Source organism: Trachypithecus francoisi, unplaced genomic scaffold (assembly GCF_009764315.1).
Source record: "Trachypithecus francoisi isolate TF-2019V2 unplaced genomic scaffold, Tfra_2.0 Lachesis_group0, whole genome shotgun sequence".
NCBI lineage: Eukaryota > Metazoa > Chordata > Mammalia > Primates > Cercopithecidae > Trachypithecus > Trachypithecus francoisi.
Window position 1 is genome coordinate 45,951,105 of NW_022681453.1, and position 13,232 is coordinate 45,964,336.

Here is a 13,232-nt window from a genome sequence, read left to right on the forward strand (position 1 = left end):
ATTTCCTCTCCTTTTCCCATTTTTGGTTGACCTTGCTAATTCCCTTCTAAAATATTCTTCTACAACTACTTGAAAACACCCATTGCTTCTTAAAGTAACCTGTTGTCAGAGAATATTGGATTTTCTTATGTACATTGAAAAAATGACACTTTATTGGTTTTGATTCTACCACCAGGAGTCACAGGGAACTTTTCATCTTTTCATCATATGTATAACAGGCTTTTCATCTTATGTATAACAGTCCTTAAATATTTTTGTATTGCAATAATTTCCTATGGAACCTGTTGACTCTTATGCTAGAGTTATAGTGATGGAGGTCATGAGAAGTGATCATGTTCTGGATATATGGCAGCAGTAGATAGGAGGTGTAGTTCATAGGAATTGATCATGGAATGGATGTGGGCTGTGAGAAAGAGCAGTCAATGTTTTTGACCTGAACATGTTTTACTAACATATATTAAGAATTTACTGTCTGATCAATATACTTTTCTAGGCATTATAGCACAATTAAATGTGCATTTAAATAGTTGTTCAATGATACAGGTAGGACTATTCTGTAAGACTAAGAGAACATTAGCCAGGCCTCTTATGGTGAGGGAGGTATTCCCTTTCCTTCCATTCTCATGCTTTGACTTGAGAGAGCAAACCTATATGTTATTATGGATCAGCATTGTAGATTTCATGCTCAGTTTTAAGTCTAAAAATATGCTTTTCAATATCTAGTATTTACACGAGTGTGACTTCTCAGGAATTAGAATGAGAGCCTGAAAAATTACCAGGGGCAACATTTTCAGTCCAGAGATGTTACACCCAGTTACTGCCACTAAATTTTAAGCTCTTTGGGAGCAGGAATTTGATTCTTTTATTATATTAATAGTACCTGTTACATAATGTTAACGCAGTAAATGCAGGGTATACTATTGTTAAACTATAGTCTCAGTCTCTGTAAGTGGATTTTTTAGCTAGACTAAGTCCTAGTTAATGTGATGTATCTGTATTTCTGTCTCTCTGTCTATCTGTCTACCTGCCTACCTACCTATATATCATCTATTTATCTATCAATCAAGAGAAGAAAATAAAGAACCACTCTTGGAGAATCAAAGTTTTTATAACATGGTATGCAACTCCCTTACCTTCTTTATCAGCCACCTACATGCAAACAGCATTATGTCTGAAGTTAAAACATATAAGATACATGAGAATTGAATCTTTGGTGCAATTCACTCTTGAACTCTTGTCTCTGGAATAAATAGCCTGGGGTAGTTTCTCCTCCTTTTTTTATATGTGGGGAGAAGAAATTAGGTGGCTGCTTATCTTGTGCTCAATAGGTTTCTCTGCCGATCCACAAGGTAGCAGGGAATTCTTAGTGCCACTATGTCAGATTCACCAAATAGGCATCTGTCTAAATGTCTGATTCCTTAGTTGCACTGCCTGTGAAAGAAATGGGCCTCCTTGAGAAATAAACCCAGACTGAATTTCAAATGTGGATGTGTCCCCAAAACTAGCAAAGTTTTCAGAGGTGTATCCTTCAAAGGAGAACAGAAAAAAACTCTACATTAAAAGAATTAGTACTCAGAGGCCTTTGTTTAATCAATGGTTAGTTTGGTGGTGATTGCATAAATTCACTACATTAAGTTTAATCAGGGATGTTTCTGGTATCTGGGTGGCATGCTTACTGATTAATTCATTTATATTCTTGAAATAAGGTATGTCCTCCTGGATGAATCTCCACAGTTTGGTAATTCCACAGTATGCATTTCAGCATCTCTAAATCGCTGCTTTGTTCGCTGCCCCACAGCCTAAGACATGCTGGGTGCTGGGTACTGATTAGTTTACCAGACTAAGAATGACAGACAGGAAATGGCACCATTTTAATCTCTCAGAAGAACATCAAAGGAATCATTTTGGTGGCTGTAAATACTTCAGGATTTTGATGTGACCTTTTCGAGTTGCCTTAAGAAATCACTTAGGAATGGTATGGGAGATCATGGTACAATGAGGTCCTGCAAAGAATCACACCTTTCTTTGTCAGGGTTCTGAAATTGATTAAGTATAACTATGTCTATGATGTAATAGATTATATTAAAACTATCATTTTGGAGAAAAGAGACCTGATGGATTATAGAGTCTACACCCTTATTTTTAAAAATTCATGAAATGAAACTCAGGAGTTAATTGACTATTGTAGATGGAAAGACAGTTTGTAGTAGAGCTTTGCATTCAGGACTATTAGATCCCCCGCCCCATGACCTATCATAGCCAGTTTATTTATTTATTTACTTTAACTTTTATTTTAGGTTCAACAATACATATACAGGTTTGTTATATAGGTAAACTAGTGTCATGGGGGTTTGGTGTACAGATTGTCACCCAGGTACTAAGCCTAGTACCCGATAGCCGTTTAAAGTGTGTGCGCTGGGGAAGAGGGGAGTAAGGTTGTTCCTAGACAGTTAGAGGCACAGAGAGTTAAAGGATATATATATGTATATATATATGGGATTGCCTTATATTAATACATCACTTGGCTTTAAGTGTGGGGATGGACAGGAGTACTTGTTAGGACCTGTGGAGCCCTACTTTGCTTCATTTTCAGAGAGATTTTGCAAATTGCCTAAAATATCTGTTAATATGCCCTGTGTCTACATGCTTACAGACATGATGACAAGGAGGGGGAACTATTGTTCATTGTGGTCATTTTCTAGCTGGAACCATGAGATTTGCTTAAGGAAGACTGAAGTCTAGTGTGACAGAAAATGGAGCTCAGGAAGACCCAGAATAAATTACATTCCTTTGGAGGGTGCTGGGAGGGGCAGGCCATGACTTAGTTCCTTCTATTCCACTCATTTCTTACAGTTCAGCTGCCTCTTGATGTGCAGTTGTTTAGTATGCAAATCAACGATCATTACCTATATGAAGTGTTAGTTCACAGGTGTGTAGGCTGTGTTCAGTCGGTACCTGTTCCCTCCTGAAGTACTATCTCTGAAGTTGAAGTTCTCTGTTTTTCTTTGTATAAATCTGAATATTAATTAGATCACTTCTTATGAACTTAGGGACCTCTCTGCTTTTGGTGACAGTAGCAGGCAGAATATGGATGGTAGAAAAAGAAATGTCATGATGTTTCTGTAAACTGTTTGGTGTCTGTATAATAAAACTCTTTAGAATTAACTGCCTCCAGAAACAGGGACAAATGTGATGTCCTTTCTTTGTCCCTTGAATTAAATAACAAAATGAACAGTAGGTCATTTTGTTATTGTTACTAGGAGAGAGTGGAGTGTAATGGGAAGAATACATGTTTACAGCTGGGCTATAATCTTGAATCTTCTGAAAAGTAAAAATATGTTCTTGAATGAACCTCAAATTTTGTGAATGTGCTTATTATTTTAAATATAAGAACATGGATTCAATTTCTGTCTCCGTAGTAACCTGCTGTATTATCTTTCTCTAGCTATATAACCTCTCTTTGCCTCCATTTCTTCATTTGTTAAATAAGGATAATAATAGCACCTACATCATAGGTTTATTATAAAAAAATGAAATGGATTCACATTTTTAATGTTCTATGTAATTACTTGTCATTGTCATTTTAATAAGGAAAGTATCAGTTACATAAATAGCCAAGAAAACAGCCAATTGAGACTTTTCTTCCTAGATTACCTTCGTTATATCAGTGCTTCTGGGTGTGGTCACTGATGTTCTATAGCTGAACCAGCTGGTGGGGTCCCCAACTAAAGAATGTATCTTAGTGGAGGCTAAGAATTATGAGGCAACTCTCTCTGACTTGAGAACCCTAACCTTATGTTGACATCTGAGATTTATTCATCAATAAACACCTTTTTGTAATCCAGAATCATGCTATGTCATTACTTTCTATACCAGAATTTAAATGTTAATGACCAAGACATTATGCAATAAATACTAAAACGTTACTAAAATCATGTGTTGTGAAGAATATTTGGAAGTATGGTAACATGTTCACAAGATGTTAAGTAGAAAAAAGCAGGTTAACAGGTTGTAAAACAGTACTTCAGTATGATTCTAAATTTGCAATCATTAAATAATTTTATAATCATGAAAAATGTTATTAAAATATAATACTGTGATAAATTCTAATGAGTACTTTCTTGATTTGTCTTTAACATTTCCCAAAATGAAAATTACAAGTTTTTTTCTAATTATAACAGTAATAAAGCTCACTACTGTAGCTATTACAAGCAAAATAGAAAAATAGGTAAAGATGATTAGAATCATCCACAATTCCACTTTCTTAAAATGGCCTAAGATTTTTAACAAAAATTTATTCCAGATATTTATTTATGAATTTTTATGTGTACCATTTCTCTAATTTTCCTAAATGGAGTTTATAATATCTATCTGTTTTCACTCAATTATATATTGAACCATATATTGACCCTTATCATTGTCCTAAAGTTTCAAGTCATTGAATAGAGATACGACAATCACTTACTGATGGAGATGTGTGATTTAGTTGTCTTGCAATTTGTACATTAAAGTTACACTATGATAAATATCTTTGTGCATACCAATTTACCCTACCAAAAATCTATGGAAATATTTCCAGTTGAATTTTAAAATACAAACCTCATTATTGTTTTAGCTTACTCTTATTTGATTATTGAGGTTGAGTATTTTTCCATAGGCATATTTGAGCCCCTCAACTTAACAACTGTATTGATAATTATTCACTGTGTGACTATTGTGATTATTGCAATTAGATGATTACTTATGATTTCTCATTTATTAGATGGAGCATTGTAAGGGTATCAGAAATACTACGGAACCTTTTTTTTTTTTTTAAACCACTCTCTTGCCCTGGGCATGAGGTGGTGATTGGACTCTCAGATATTGCTTTTGTAATATTGCATGGTCAAATCAAAGGAAACCACTGGGATTACAGTCCCATCAGTTATAAGAGGACTTAGATCTAAGAGGCTTAGATTGTGTCAGGGGATTGATGGAGCCCTATCAAACTGCCCTGTCATGTCCTTTTGTATCTCCTTAGTTAAGCTGTATTTTCCCAAAGCCCTACATCTTGAGGTAGGCATGGGGATTATTTTCAAAAATATCAACATAGGATATAACTTTCTCTCTTAGATTAGCTAAACTTAGAAGAAAATTTTCTTTGTGGTCGAATGTTTCTGCCATATTCAAATCTAGAAGTCAGGTGGTGACCAGATTTTGTGATACCATCCAAAATGTTTTAGTACAAATCTTCCTTAAAAACGCAGTAAGTAGTTGTAAACTATGATACTTTTAAATTCTCTACAAGATTATTCAATGATCATTTTTAAAATAGATGGTTTTTCTGTTGTGCTCTTAGTTTTCATTTTATAGTTGACCGCAAGTGTAACTTTCCAAAGACTCTCAGGATTCCTTTCAGTCCTATTCTGTATATCTATCTAGTCCTTGTCCCAGTGAAGTGATAAAGGGCCCAACTCAGCTTCTTTTGCAATGTGAGCAACAAACATCTCAATAAGATGTGTCTCTTCAAGTTGTTTTTCTTGCACTATTGATGTCTTATGAGGAGATATTTAACTTCACCTCTTGGTCTTAATTGTAGCAACTTCCAGGACTGATGAGCCAGTTGAATTAGTCTTTGGGATGGTCACGAAGTAGATGGGGACAGGATTTTCTTGGTTGGAAGTCCATTTCTTGAATATTCAGGTTTGTTTGTCCTAGAAATTTAATTGGCTGAGCCTGCCTAATAAAAGAAATCTTTGTGATGCCACTGTGAAGTTCTGCTTGCCAGTTTGCTATTTTCCTCTTAATGTAGTACTAATACATGTTGAACCAAAAACAAAAAGCTGGGCTTATAGCATAACATACCTGGTTTTAAATTGTGGTACCACCATTTGTTATCCTGGTGAGTTAACAACTTTCTGAAAATAAAATAAGGATAATAATATCTGTCTTGATGTACCTTTTTTTCTTCTGAGGTATATAAGAAAGAAGAATTTCTTTTTCTTTGCCTTCACTTAATAGAGGTTAGCATTATTTTGTTTTATAGAAACATAGAAATAAACATCCTCTGGAGACTCATTTGAGAGAAAACAACCCATTTTGGATCTTAGGGAGGTAGACACACTTTTCTATTCTTTCTTCAGTCTACAGAAGTTCATGTCATACCCACATCTTCATCTAAAAATCAAGGAATCAGGCTGGACATGGTGGCTCACACCTGTAATCCCACTACTTTGGGAGGCCGAGGCAGGGAGATCACTTGAGCTCAGGAGCTCAAGAGCAGCCTGGCCAAAATGGTGAAACTGTTTCTCTACTAAAAATAAAAAAATTAGCCAGGTGTGGTGGTGGGTGCCTATAATCTCAGCTACTCGGGAGACTGAGGCAGGAGAATCACTTGAACCCAGGAGGCGGAGGTTACAGTGAACCAAGATTGCACCACTGCACTCCAGCCTGGATGACAGAGAGAGAATTCATTAAAAAACAAACGAACGAACAAACAAACAAACAAAAACAACCAGAAATTAATCTAGACATTATTTGTTCCTCAAATCTGTAATTGTTTCAGGATCTATGTTTGTTCTCTTTTCACCAAAACTAAAGAAACACTGTTACTTATTTGCTTTTTTTTTCTCAGTCTGGCTACTTACTTTTCTCCCTCATAGATAAATGCTAACAACCAATGAATCACCATATTTCTCCTTTATTAAAGCTGTGTCCAATGGCATTCTCAGCAAGTTAAAATGTCAAGTATATGGGCCTTAAAAAAGAAAAAAAAGATTTGAAGAAATTTGAGGAGGGAGGAGGGAAGCCATGTGACCTGAGAAGCAGACATTTTGCACATAAATACTACAGTTTACTGTCAAGCTTCCTATTAAAAATGTTGAATATTGCAGTATCCACAACCCATGTCCCTGTGATAAGTCTGGTTAATTCCTAGAACATAATGCTAGGAATTCAAGAATGGGGATTATATCCTATCTGAGTATTGATGATCCATCTTGATAATGTGTCAAAGGGCACAGGATGAGGAGTAGAAGGGTTTGGGAAGTGAGAATAAATTACTGCAAATCCAAACATCTAATTGGATAAACAACTCCAAGTGGATATAATTTCTTATTTACTCCATAGAAAGATTAGAATGTACATCCTAGGGAGACTAAGGTGGAAGAAGAGAGATGCCTAAAAGTTTTATGTGACATCATCCACGTTGCCTGTTTATCAGAGTCACTATAATGTTTAGTGCTGTAAATGGTTTATTATGAAGATATCAGCTGAATACTTTCAGGTCAGTTGAGCTGTGCGGTTGTCACAGTGAGCTCTCTTTTCATGTGGACTTTTGGATAAACCAGTGTTTACAGATTATGTTTTATAAATTATGTGACCAAATCCCAATACTACATGGAGAATATGTAATTTATGTTTTAATTGAATCATGTCCATTAGACATTATCATAACTACCTTTTTTATCTGCACTACAGTTGTTATATACTAAAACATAGTCACATGAAAGTTTTCTATAATAGTATTCTAAACTTTCTATTCTCTGACTCTTCTATTAGGAATCACTACTTCTTCTGAACTCCTTTAGCAATGAATTTCACAATTATATATTATTATATACATTTAAGTATATGCAGTGAGTTCACAATTACATATTATTTCATGTTTATTTTTCTCATGAAAAAATTAAATCTTGGCCAGGCACGGTAACTCACACCTGTAATCCTAGGACTTTGGGAGGCCAAGGTGGGTGGATCATGAGGTCAGGCATTTGAGATCATCCTGGCCAACATGGTGAAATCCCGTCTCTACTAAAAATACAAAAATTAGCCAGGCGTGGTGGTGCGTGCCTGTAATCCCAGCTACTCAGGAAGCTGAGGCAGGAGAATCAGTTGAACCCAGGAGGCGTAGGTTGCAGTGAGCCGAGATTGTGCCACTGCACTCCAGTCTGAGTGATAGAGCCAGACTCTGTCTCAAAAAAAAAAAAAAATTAAATCTTGATTTGAAAGATTTGACATATCAAATGAGTATAAAATCATTGGTAATTCTAGCAACTGAAATTAATAATTTCAAAGATACTGCTTTTTGTATGTCTTATAAACTTTTATATATTGAAAGCACATATATATGTACATATGTTGAATTCGTGTCATATATTTTTAACATTGTCTGCATTATGATTTTGAATATCTTTCTGCTTAATTAATTAATTTGTTTTTATTATTATTTGTTTGAGAGTCTCGCTCTGCTGCCCAGACTGGAGTGCAGTAGCACCATCTTGGCTCACTGCAACCTCTGCCTCCTGGGTAAAAGTGATTTTCCTGCCTCAGCCTCCTGAGTAGATGGGATAACAGGTACAAGCCACCACACCCAGCTATTTTTTTTGTATTTTTTAGCAGAGACAGGGTTTCACCACATTGGCCAGGCTGGTCTCAAACTCCTGGCCTCAAGTGATCCACCTGCCTCTGCCTCCCAAAGTGCTGGGATTACAGGCGTGAGCCACTGCGGCAGGCTTCTTTGCTTAATTTGTGATCTTTTAAAAAATTTGTCATGATGGGTCAATTAAGTGATAAGTATTTAGAAAGTAAGACTCTTCTATTTTTTATGATCTCTGTGGCATAGTGCATTGTAAGTAGAAGTTCTCAATAAATAGCTTTTGTTGTAAACTAACACATTGGTTACTTTCTAAAGCCATTTTTTCATTTTAAATCCCTTTGGTATACTAATCTATACTATATCACTATACTTGTAGACGAAGGGATTCATCTGGACAACATGGTGAAACCCTGTCGCTACTAAAAATACAAAAATTAGCTGGGCATGGTGGTGTGTGCCTGTAATCCCAGCTACTCAGGAGACTGAGGCAAGAGAATCACTTGAACCCAGGAGGCAGAGGTTACAGTGAGTCAAGATTGCTCCACTGCACTCCAGCCTGGGTAAGCTACTGCACTCCAGCCAAGAGTTTGGTCTACAAGTATAGTGATATAGTATAGATTAATTCAGTTGCTTAAAAAAAATCCATATGCCACAGGATGGCTCAAGATATCCATCTATAGCTTACAAAAATTATTATACAAATAAATAGGCAACAAGATTGAGAAAAACTGGTATGTTTGGTAAAAATATGCCAAAAAAGCAAGAGAGGAGGAGGGAGATACGTGTTTTAGAACCCACACATTTTTACCACGTGAATTTTAAAGGCTGTAAGAGTTCCTAAAATCTTAGCATCCTGAGTCATTTGAGAGTCTGATAAACATTTAAATACATAATTTAATTGTTTCTCTTTTCTTGTTAGAGAAGGTGGTGCAAACTTATTCTTGAAAGATTGTCACCCATATTAATAATCAAAATGCTTATTGAGTTGGTTTTTTAAATACTAAGAAAATGACTTTTGAAGTTAAAACACATGCAAACTGTTGCTTAGTTAAAAATATATATATATGGAGTGGAACAAAAGTTCCCACTCAATAGCTTATTGAAAAATACAAAAAGGAATGCAGTTTTCAGCAGGTTCTATTTGCCATAAAACATTTTCTTTTCTTATCATTGTTTTATTTTTTTCTTTCTTGCCTTCCCCTCTTGCCAACGTTCCCAGCTGGGCATCTTTGTCCATCTTTCAGGGACTTTGTGATGCATATCCCTATGTGGAACACATGTATGCATAATTATTCAGCTTTCCTTCCTGTCTCCATTGTTGGCAGAATTCTCATTCGAGTGAACATTAATATACTTTTTTGCTCTTCTCTTCCTCCTGGTTTGTCCTCTTGTCACTTGGAAAATATTGATTTCCCTCCATTGTAGGTGAGATGCACCTACATGGCTCATTTGTGCTTACTTCCTTCTTGTTTGGAGACTCAGCAAGTTCAGCACAATGCTATTTATTGAATTTGTCTGTCAATTTCTTCTTCCTTGCATGGCTGACTAATTCAGTGGAATCAGCTCAATACCAGAAGCACAGAGGATAATGGCTTAATTTTTTTTTCACAGAAAACTGTAAATCAAAAGTAGAGACTAAATTTGGGGACCAATCCCTTCAGAAGGTGGCAACTTATAAAGTGTGTGGAGGACTGTCTAGGTAAACCTGGCAACAGAGATGATTTTCTAATGGGGCACTTCTCAGCTTTTTGTTAAATGTCTAAGAAATACACAGAAAGACATGAATTGGCAGCAGGATTGTGAAATAAAAATGAGAGGAGCCTCTAACATAGGCAAAAACTTTTTTCCAAACAGACAAACAAAAGTGTATAGTCGATAAAGAAATAAAAAATTAGAATAACCTCATTTTCTTCACAGTACAAAATACTAAAAAATCAACACAGTTGTTTTCATGAATGACTTAGTCTTTGGAATTGGCTTTGGACATGCATTCCTACTCTACACATCACATTGAACATCAACACATTAGCTGTCTACTAATAAGGTAGGAAAGTAAACTGACCTTTACCCTTTGCGAACTTGGTGCTACCTACTAGGATCTTACTGGCCTCTTTCCACCAAGATGAGCTCCTCTTGTGCTACAACACAGAAACTGCTAATCTCAGAATGTAACATGTTTCAGATACGTGGTATGGAGAAGCAGTCGTGCTTAGTTGTTGAAAGAGAAAGTATACAGTATGCACAAGTGTATACTTTTGTAAGTTTTTATGCTATTCAAAGAAGAATTTAAGATACTATTACAGCATAGTCATTAAGAGAAAAGATGTTAAATAGACAAGATGATTTTGAATTCCAAGACCCCCGTGCCTAACCCTGAAAAAGTTTTCTAACTTCTTTGTGCCTTAGTTTCCTCATTTGTAAAATGGGCATTAAATACTTCGTAATATTATTGTGAGGATTAAAAAACTAAGAACTAAGTCCAGTGTTTGGTACCTGTAGTAAGCCCTAGATGGATGATTGCCACTACTGTTATTTATCCTAAATAAATTTAGTATTTTTCTTTAGTTATTATTATACCACCACTGTTACTAAGTTAGGCTCAGAAGGAAACGACTCCCTGTTAGCTTTGAAGGTTGAGCTACAAGACCATGCCCATCGAGTTAAAATTAAGGTTTCAACCTGACAATTGAAGGTGTAAGCCTAGAGAGATTACCTTCCACATGAGCAAAATACCTGGCCTAAGTGGATTTGCTCACATTATCTAAGTAGAAACAAACTGAAACAAACAAAGTTAATAATCAAAACTAATAAAAACATCCAAATATAAAATTATTGATTCAGGCAACGATTAAGGATTAATAAATTTGATAATGAGAGGCTGGATAATTGTATAATGTCAAGGTGGAATCACACACGTAACTTTCTAATCAAAGGAAAAAAACACACATTGGAGGGATCCTACTATTTCCATCCTATTCCAGTAGTCAGTCAGTTGTTATATGCCCTGTGATATAATGCAAGATGTAATGAGCAACTTTCTTTTTTTTTTTTTTTTTTTTTTTTGAGACGGAGTCTTGCTGTCGCCCAGGCTGGAGTGCAGTGCAGTGGTGCGATCTCGGCTCACTGCAAGCTCCGCCTCCTGGGTTCACGCCATTCTCCTGCCTCAGCCTCCTGAGTAGCTGGGACTACAGGCGCCCGCCACTGCGCCCGGCTGATTTTTTTTTTTTTTTTTTTTTTTGTATTTTTAGTAGAGACGGGATTTCACCGTGGTCTCCATCTCCTGACCTTGTGATCCGCCCGCCTCGGCCTCCCAAAGTGCTGGGATTACAGGCATGAGCCACCGCGCCCAGCCATGAGCAACTTTCACAATGGAGTCTAGTCAAAAAAGTTTTACCAACATCAGATCATTAAGAGATATAGGAGACAGAAGAGCAAGGGAGATATCATCACATGGTTGCAATCAGACAAATAACACACGTGAGACATTCTGTGGAACAGCAGGCCTGGTCTCTTCAACAAGTCACTGTCTGGAAAAATGACTGAACTATATTAAGAATGACTGAAGAAACAGAATCAGATGCAATGATTGGTCTTGAATTAGATACTTATTTTGTCAAACCAGATGAAAAGGACATTTTTGACAGGATTGCCTGTTTTTGTAAGCTAAAATATGCATTGCAAAAAATAAGCAGGACTTTTGTTAAAATATCTTTAGACAGAATTGTGGTATATATATATGATATATATGTGAGTATATCTACATGTATCTATATATATTCTGTCTAAAAATTCTCACAATTCTGTGTAAAGATATTTTAGACAGAATTAGGAGATACCTGTATCTTGCTCTAGATATAGCTAAATATATATTCCTTTATATATCTATAAATCTATATATCTAACTATATATTTAGATATATCTAGCTCTAGCTCTAGATATAGATATAGATAGATAGATAGCTCTAGATATAGATAGATATAGAACTAGGTATAGATATATAAAGGAATATATATATCTATATAGTATATTCATGACCTACAAGTATTCTTTTTTTATCAGATTTTCTTGAACATCAGATATATGTATATACCTGACCATTCAACATGTATTTATTTTTCTGTTTTTAAATAGAGACAGGGTTTTCCCACGTTGCCCAGGCTGATCTCAAACTCCTAGGCTCAGGTGATTCAGCTACCTCAGCCTCCCAAAGTGTTGGGATTACAGGCATGAGCCACTGCACCCAGTATCAACAGGCATTTATAAGCATAGGTATAATCTAGTGCTCTTGATTGATTAAAAATATATTTTGATTGTTTGAAAGGTGATTATTATAAAAAACCACGAATCACTACTCACTTTTTTGTTTCTTATTTTGTTTCTTCCTTTTGTACTCAAGTAACAAAAGTCTTAATTTAGCTCTGAGGGTACAAATGAAGGGTAATGTTTCTTGCCCCTGGTCCCACAGTTAGTGACAGTTGAAACTGAAATGCACAGTCCAATTTCAGAAACCATGCTCCTAACCAATACATTGAAGGGTCTTTAGCTATTGGCCACCTATGAAATATGTGGTCATAACCGTAGAGAACACAGCAAAATACCACAATAAAAAAGAATAAGTGAAAATTCACTATTTTTCATGGAAAAACCCAACTTGTATTGCCTGCTTCCTTTGTCAGCTTTGAGAACTTCTGTATGTTTTGTACATAGAGCTCCAGCTCCTGAAAAAAAATGTTCTAAAAGCCTCAACACCAGTTAAATTAAGTTCCTGACAGAAGCTGAAACATTATGAGAGTGACAAACATGGTTTTTGTTCAGATCATCTGGGGAATGCACGTCACACTGGCATCAACCTCCAGCAGAGCCTTGGGATGACAG

The 13,232-nt window shown here is 35.9% G+C and overlaps 1 protein-coding gene across 3 annotated transcripts in view; it reads left to right on the forward strand.

Moving 5' to 3' along the window:
• The window catches only part of CNTN4 (contactin 4), a 1,029,443-nt gene that overhangs the window by 189,242 nt on the left and 826,969 nt on the right, over positions 1-13,232 (forward strand). The gene's annotated exons all lie outside the window — the stretch shown is intronic.